The sequence below is a fragment of the Myotis lucifugus genome, unplaced genomic scaffold, assembly GCF_000147115.1.
Source record: "Myotis lucifugus unplaced genomic scaffold, Myoluc2.0 scaffold_118, whole genome shotgun sequence".
NCBI lineage: Eukaryota > Metazoa > Chordata > Mammalia > Chiroptera > Vespertilionidae > Myotis > Myotis lucifugus.
In genome coordinates, this window is record NW_005871166.1 from 863,654 (window position 1) to 871,641 (window position 7,988).

At 37.5% G+C, this 7,988-nt stretch overlaps 1 pseudogene; it reads left to right on the top strand.

Moving 5' to 3' along the window:
- The first annotated feature begins 2,172 nt into the window (after positions 1-2,172).
- On the top strand, positions 2,173-2,915 carry LOC102425986 (annotated as a pseudogene).
- The last annotated feature ends 5,073 nt before the right edge of the window (positions 2,916-7,988 follow it).

Sequence of the window (7,988 nt, forward strand, 5' to 3'; positions counted from 1 at the left end):
GCTCCCCCATGTGGGAGCGCATTGACCACCAGAGGGCAGCTCCTGCATTGAGCATCTGCCCCCTGGTGGTCAGTGTGTGTCATAGTGACCAGTCATTCCCAGTCTTTCTGCTGTTAGGGTCAGTTTGCATATTACCCTTTTACTATATAGGATAGAGGCCTGGTGCACTGGTGGGGGCCAGCTGGTTTGCCCTGAAGGGTGTCCCAGATCAGGGTGGGTGTCCCGCTTGGGTGCCTGGCCAGCCTGGGTGAGGGGCTGATGGCTGTTTGCAGCTGGTCACACTCCCTTCAGGGTGGGGGTCCCCACTAGGGTGCCTGGCCAGCCTGGATGAGGGGCTAATGGCTGTTTTCAGGCTGGCCATACCCCCTTTAAGGTGGGGATACCCACTGGGGTGCCTGGCCAGTCTGGGTGAGGGGCTGAGGGGCGTTTTCAGGCTGGCCGGCGACTGAAGTTCCCAGCCTCTCCTTTTTTTCTTTATTTTTTTTTTTTATTCTGGGATTTATTTACCTTCTATAATTGAAACTTTGTTGCTGTCACTGGAGCTGAGAGCCGGCTCCTGCTCGCTCCACCTCTGAGGTGACGGGCTGCTGAAAGCAGGTATCTGGGGTTTGTTTAGCTTCTATAATTGAAACTTTTTTGCTTTCGGAGCTCAGAGCCAGGCCGCGGCAGGCGGGGAACCTTGGCTTCCTCCATCACTGGAGCAAGCAAGCCTCCTGCTCGCTTCAGATGCGTGGCTGCCAGCTGCCATCTTGGTTGGGTTAATTTGCATATCATGCTGATTAGCCAATGGGAGGTGTAGCAAAGGTTCGGTCAATTACCATGTTTGTCTATTATTAGATAGGATAATTAAAAGAATTTTTTTACTATAGTTACTCTTGCTCCAAATATATGCCCAACATATAAAACAAAGACTCCTTGACCACTCATAATTCACTGACCTATGCCTTTAAGCATTCCTGCCTCATCAAAAACATTCTCCAAACCAATGAGTTAGCAAAAATTAACCCTGAAGTTCTGAAGATAAACAAAAGGACGGGACTCCTAGATCTTTAAAGAACTCATGCTGCAACCTATCTTTGCTCAGTGTCAGTGAAAATTATTGCAACATGAATATCATGTTAATTACTCTATAATATTGAGTCTAAATTGTATCTCTACTACCATGCCAGTGAATTTCAAATCTAGTTTGGATGACAAAAAAAAAGGCTTTTGTTTACACATGAAACAATGGCTAGGATCTTGTTGCTGATCTAATCTAATCACTTCAAGCTTAAAGGTCAGGAGGTCCTGACAGCCTTATAGTCAGAAACACTTACATTAAAAATTCATACACTCAAATCAAATACCTATTACTTTTTTTGACCCTGAAAAGTTAAATAAATAAGGTCATAAAGAATTAAAGAAAACATAGTAGTGCCAAACCATGCTGTCATTTTTAATATGCCTTACACAGAAGCTGTTATTAGGTTCTGAAATTCTATTCACTTTATTTTAGAACCTAATTAATTAAAATTCATAAGTATCTCTCACTGTCCTTTGTTTCTATAGTTAATACAAATCTAAAAGTGGAATTCATGTTTGCTTAAGAGCTTAAATCTATATTATTTTAACTTATGCAAAATCAAATGGAGAACTAAGAAACTTATCTAAATAAAGCAACCAAAAACAAAGTTTTACAGCCCCTGTATGTCATGAATACTATGTTAAAAAAGGTGTTTTCAACTCAAATTTTACAGATGATACATTCAGTTCTCGGTTTGAGAGGTTTAAAATGAGGCATGGGACTTAGGCTAATGGAGTACTGTGGTAGGCAGAATAATGACCCCTCCAAAGATGTGCACATCTTGAACTTTTGGAACCTGTGAATATGTTATGTTACATGGCAAGTGGGAATGACAGTTGCAGTTGGAATTAAGGTTACTGATGAAATGACCTTCCAATAGGAGAATTTCCTGCTCCAGTGTAATCACAAGGGTCCCTTGCAGGAAAGAGGGAAGCAGGACCCTCCATGTCAGAGTGATGAAGCATGAGAAAGGCTCCGCTGGCCAACGCCCTTGCTGGCTTTGAAGGTGGAAGGGCGCTCTGAATCAAGGAATCGGGATGTCTGTAAAGGCTGGAAAAGGAAAGGAGATACTGTTTCTGTTTCTGACATGCGCTGTCAGTACCTCCATGGCGCCCAGGGCCAGGCAGGCCTGTGCTGCAGGCATTTTCCTTCATGGATTGGTAGATACAGGGCACGGATGAGCAGGAGCCTTTGCAGGTATCAGAGTTCATATATCAAATACATCTCTCTGTGTGCACCAGATATGCCTGCAACGTTACATATGAACATGGCTCTGCCTCCTTGGTTTGATATTGTTGGTCTGTCACCAGATTCACAGGACGATGAACCTGGAATTAAACCAGCAGCAGAAAATGTAACAGCTTTGATAGAAACAGAGGTGAGCAATGGCATTTCTACAAACAGAGTGGGTTTTCTCCGGGAGGAGCTTTAATCTTTATACACTGCTCTTAACACAGCAAAAACTGGCAGGTGTCACCGACTCAGTTGCTGGCTTCCCCTGTGGCTTCATTTCTCGGGGTCCCATCAGTGGAGTTAATAGAGCTGTTCTCTAGGGTCATGGAGATCTCAATGCCTTAGTTCCCCTAGTGTTTGGTTCTCTTCCTGTAGAAAAGCTAAAACGTTGGTGAATCTGGCCATTGCAACCTTTCGAACTTATGAAGGCATGACACACCGTTCTTGTTAACAGGAAATGATGGATATCAAGCAATTCATTGATAACCTCCCATTGATAACCTTAGTGATGGACATCACTAAGGAGGCTTGTGAAGAAGCACACACCAGCATTATTGTAGTGGAGTACAGGCCTTGTGCAGTGCCCAATACTGAAATTTGTAATGTTTGCAGCATTTAAATGTTTTTGCAAATGTATACCAATGACAGACTGAATAATATCTCCTCGTGGGAAATTTATGATCTATAAAGTTTGTATACATGTTTTGTAGGTATATCACCCAGAATAGACTAGTATTAAAATAGCTGAAGCAGCTAGCTTCTTTTTTCCAAATATATTTCAGCAAAAAAATAAAATACCGCAACTAGATTTTCTATTACATCATTTGAAAATTGTTAGTATGCTTAATGAAAACTTCTTCAGGTATAAGTGAGCAGATAAGATAGACATGATTTATGACTGTTCTGATTTGGTCTATGGACTTATTCCAAAATTACTTGATCACCATACAGTATCTGTATTTTTATCTATATTTACATATACTTAATTATTATAAGACATAAAAATGAGAGATTATTACATTATTCCTAATAATAGGGATACTATTTCAAGTGTCAATAAAAGGTATTATTGATCTCTTCAATTAATGGCCCTTTTATTTTGAGGACCAGGCTTTTCTTTCCCTGTTATAATTTCTCAACATCCTTTTTCCTCTCTAGAAAAATAATATGTTCTGTTTTCTTTTTTATCCTCATAAGAGACCAAATACTGCCTCTTTTCCCTAGACATCTGCTATCAATACATACTGAAGTTTGACTTTTTGAGTCATAGACATTATGGTATTCAAAATGTTTTATATTTATGTAAAGAAACCAAAGATCACTCCAAACACCCTACATTACTTATTTCTTAACCTATACGTTAATCCAAAGTTGGACCTATATAGTTATTAGAATCAGCAGTCCAAGTAGGGAATAATTCTGTGGTTGCATTTTTCTGTAAATAACTGAAAATAATTAGGCTATAGACTAATGTGTTCTGGAATGTTTAAGACTGGTCTTAAAAACTTTATTGCTGAGGCAATTTGCTGTAAGATGATTCTCCTTGTAGCATAGAGTTTTAGTTTACTTATTTTGTACATATGTTTAAAATCAACTACTACAGGAAATACACTGGCACAGACATGTATATACCAATACAGAAGCAATGCCATCAAGGTACTGAAAGTCAGAGTAATTTCATAAGGATATAAACTAGACTATTATTTTAGAAAATCTTTCTTAGCATTGTAAATGCCGATATAGAGTACCGAATCTCTCCACAAAGTGTACAATAAAGGTGGAGGGAAGGGGGAAGAAAGAACTTTTAAAAAGTGTATTTTCCAAAAAATGGACCTTTTAAAAATCCAGAACATGATAAGGATGGACATCAACATTGCTTTTATTTAATGTAATTCAGTGAGTCATAGCACAGTGAAAGGGGAAGAATATTATATTTGTTGATAATATGTTATTCATAGGCACTATTATTACTACATAAAGACATCAAAAGAATCTATAAAAATGTTTGAGAAAATAAGAGAGTTTAACAATGTGCCTGAATGTATGGCTTATATACTAAAATAAAATAAATGTTATACACCAGGAGGGAACAGTTAAAGAATGCAATCATCATCATCACTATTTTCATCATAATCATCTCTTATATTGTTATCAAATATAAAGTTCTTAGGAAATTTATAACAAAAGCTATGTAAAAGGTTTACAGAATAATATAAAATTTTATTGAAGTATATAAAAGGAGATTCAAATAATTAAAGAGATACATCATTTGCATAGAAAATAAGATCTTCAAATTTAGGTACAAATTCAATATACTAGCAATCAAAATTCTAATACAGGTTTTTAGAAGTTGACAAGTTAACTCTGAAATTTATTTGAGGAGAAAAAAAAACAGTGACCCAAAAAGAGCTTCATGCAAATGATTCCATTTATATAGAAATATGTATATAGTAAAGAAAAAAATTCAGAACAGTCACTGCCTCATGGAGGAATGCAGAAGTCAACTGACAGGAACCATGAACGAACTTTCTGGAATGGTAATGATGTTCTTCTATACATTGATATAACCATTTGTGTTATACAAGATATATACATATGTCAAAATTCATGAGATGGTATGCAACGTCTGTGCATTTCACTGAATGCATATTTTACCTATAAAAGATTACTTAAACAAATTTTAACTTTAATTATATTGTGTGCTGAAGTGTTTCATGTCGAAGAGTACTGACAGCCTCAACTTATTTTGAATGCATAAAAAATAAGATAAATTGATAAATGAATATAGGTAGATACAATGGAGACGGCTGTGATAAAGCAAATATTAAAAAAAAACCAAGGGTACCCAGACCAAGTGGTTCAGTTGGTAGGAGCATTGTCCTGTAGACCGAAAGGTTACGGGTTCAATTCCCAGTCAGGCACATACCTAGGTTGTGGTTCAAGCCCTGTCAGGGCACATTCAGGAAGCAACTGATCGATGTTTCTCACAATGATGCTTCTCTCTCTCTCTTTCCCTTCCTCTCTATAAAAATCAATAAAACATGTCCTCAGATGAGGATTAAAAATAAATAAATAAATAAATAAGGGTTAGTATGTTGATCACAAAGTACTCTTATATAAAACTTATTCCAATGTAATTGGTGCAATCACTTTGTAATACAATATAGTAGAGTGATTTAACATTAAAACAAAGATCCTGCAATTCGACAATTTTCTAGAGGTATAAAGGCGCTAATGGATGAGAAATCATAAAGGCAGAAATCATAGATGAGATTCAACATAGTTCATAATAGCAAAATAATTGGAAGAAGCTCAAAACTCAAAAAAAGACTAAAACATTTTTGTTATATTTGCATAATAGAATTTTTATAACCATAAAAATAAACATGTAACACATGGATAAATTTAGGAATACATTGATCAAAAATATTGTCAACAGAAACTACATAAGTAAAAAAAGAAAAATAAGCAGCATATTTTAGGGATACTTTTGAATATGATAAAAGTATATCTTTATAAGGGAGATTAATAACTCTAAACTTTGAAACAGTTACTCCTGACCATGACTCAGAAAAATGGGATACTGAAGAGCACCTAGTTGATGAAGCAGTGTTTGTTATATAGCAGTTCTTAAATTGGGTGATGAGTTTACAGGTATCAGTTTTACTATTATGGTTCATATTTTGCATATGTATTAAATATATGCTTGTATGTATCAAATATTAAAAATTAAAATGTAAATTACATCTACCTATAATAAATATGTATTTTAATAATTAATAATGAAAATTTCATAAAAGAGATGAAGAGCTTAATATCTGGGAACCACTACCTCCCCATGAAGAAATTTCCACACAGGCTGCTTTCCACATATATGACTACCATGGCTGCCATTGCACATGCGTTTAATACATCGCAGAAGTGTTTTACATTTCACTTTCTCAATTTTTCTTTACAACTGTGGAGGTGCTATTATTTCCCCCATTTTACATAAAAGAAAATTTAGTTTAAGAGAGATTAAGTGGCCTACTTAAAGTTATACAACTCAATGGAGAACTGGAAATCAGAATTGCCTGACTCTAGAGCCCAAGATTTGTAACATTTTACCTAGAAGTCCCTACTGATTTACAGGGATCAATTGTCTTCTATGTCTCCAAATTGGAAATATTATAAATTTTTTACAGAAACATGTTTTAAGAAAGCCCTATCGTAAAATAGAGTAAAATTACAAAGGGATCTTTCAAAACAAATTAAAATTGCACATCTAAAAAGTTTCTCTAATAAATGATAAAAAATGAATTCATAACACCAACTAACCAAGATCGAGCAATATGAGCTATTGCCAAAAGATAAGAAATTTATGGTTTTCATGTTTTGCAATAGTATTTGTAGATTCTTCTCATCAGTGTCCCCAAGATAAGAACTGCAATACTACCTTAAGTTCCAATAGAGAATGACCACTTAGCACATCCTATATAATAAAGAGGTAATATGCAAATTGACCATCACTCAAACACACAAGATGGCCGCCCCCATGTGGACAGAAGATGGCCTGCAGGGGAGGGCAGTTGTGGGCGATCAGGCCAGCAGGGGAGAGCAGTTGGGAGGAACCAGGCCTGCAAGGAAGGGCAGTTGGGGGGAACCAGGCCTGCAGGGGAGGACAGTTGGGGGGAACCAGGCCTGCAGGGGAGGGCAATTGGGGATGACCAGGCAGGCAGGGGAGGACAGTTAGGGGCAATCGGGCTGGCAGAGGAGCAGTTAGGTGTCGATCAGGCTGGCAGGGGAGTGGTTAGGGAGTGATCAGGCTAGCATGCAGAAGTGGTTAGGGGCAATCAGGCAGGAAGGCAGGTGAGCAGTTGGAAGCCAGCAGTCCTGGATTGTGAGAGGGATGTCCGACTGTCTGAGGGCAGTTGGACATCCCTCGAGGGGTCCCAGATTGGAGAGGGTGCAGGCTGGGCTGAGGGACAGCCCCCCCCGCCCCGCATGAATTTTGTGCACCGGGCCTCTAGTAGGTAATAATTCACATGAAATTTCATGTCAAAATGGGACTACATCAAAAATAAAGTGCAATAAAATAGGAATAATAATCACAATACAAGTACCAATCTTCATGTTTGTCTTTTGATCAGACTTTCTGTAACTCTGAAGAAATAAAATATATCCATTTATCTGTCATGTTCCAGTTGTGACATGTTTTTATATCTTTTATGTCTATGCACAGGAATAGAATATATGTTCAATTTCTACATAAACATTGTTTCAGGGAAACAGAAATGTTACCTCTTCTATTTCAAACCTCAGCCTGCCTTTGGATAGATAAATTCTCGGCTATCCTCCAGATTTGCTCTAAATACTGATGACTCAAAAAATAAGGAAAATGTGAATAACAGTTTGGTATATATTTCAGCCTCCATAGCCTACTCATAAACCCCACGCTGTAAGAAGTGACATAGAACCATCAAACATCTGGGTTGTAGATAATCCTCTAATCATTTGAGCCATGTAGACGGCAGCGAGTTTACTCGGAAGGAAAATGAAGTATACAACCTTGGAAACGGGTTCAGACAGCTTCTTTTATTAGAGTCACTATTTTATTACTGGTGTAATAAGACAAACTCCTTGTCTCCATCTCAGCGGATGACCTTGCTTCACACTCTGTTGACAAAATAGAAAAAGAAGGAAGAAATGCCTT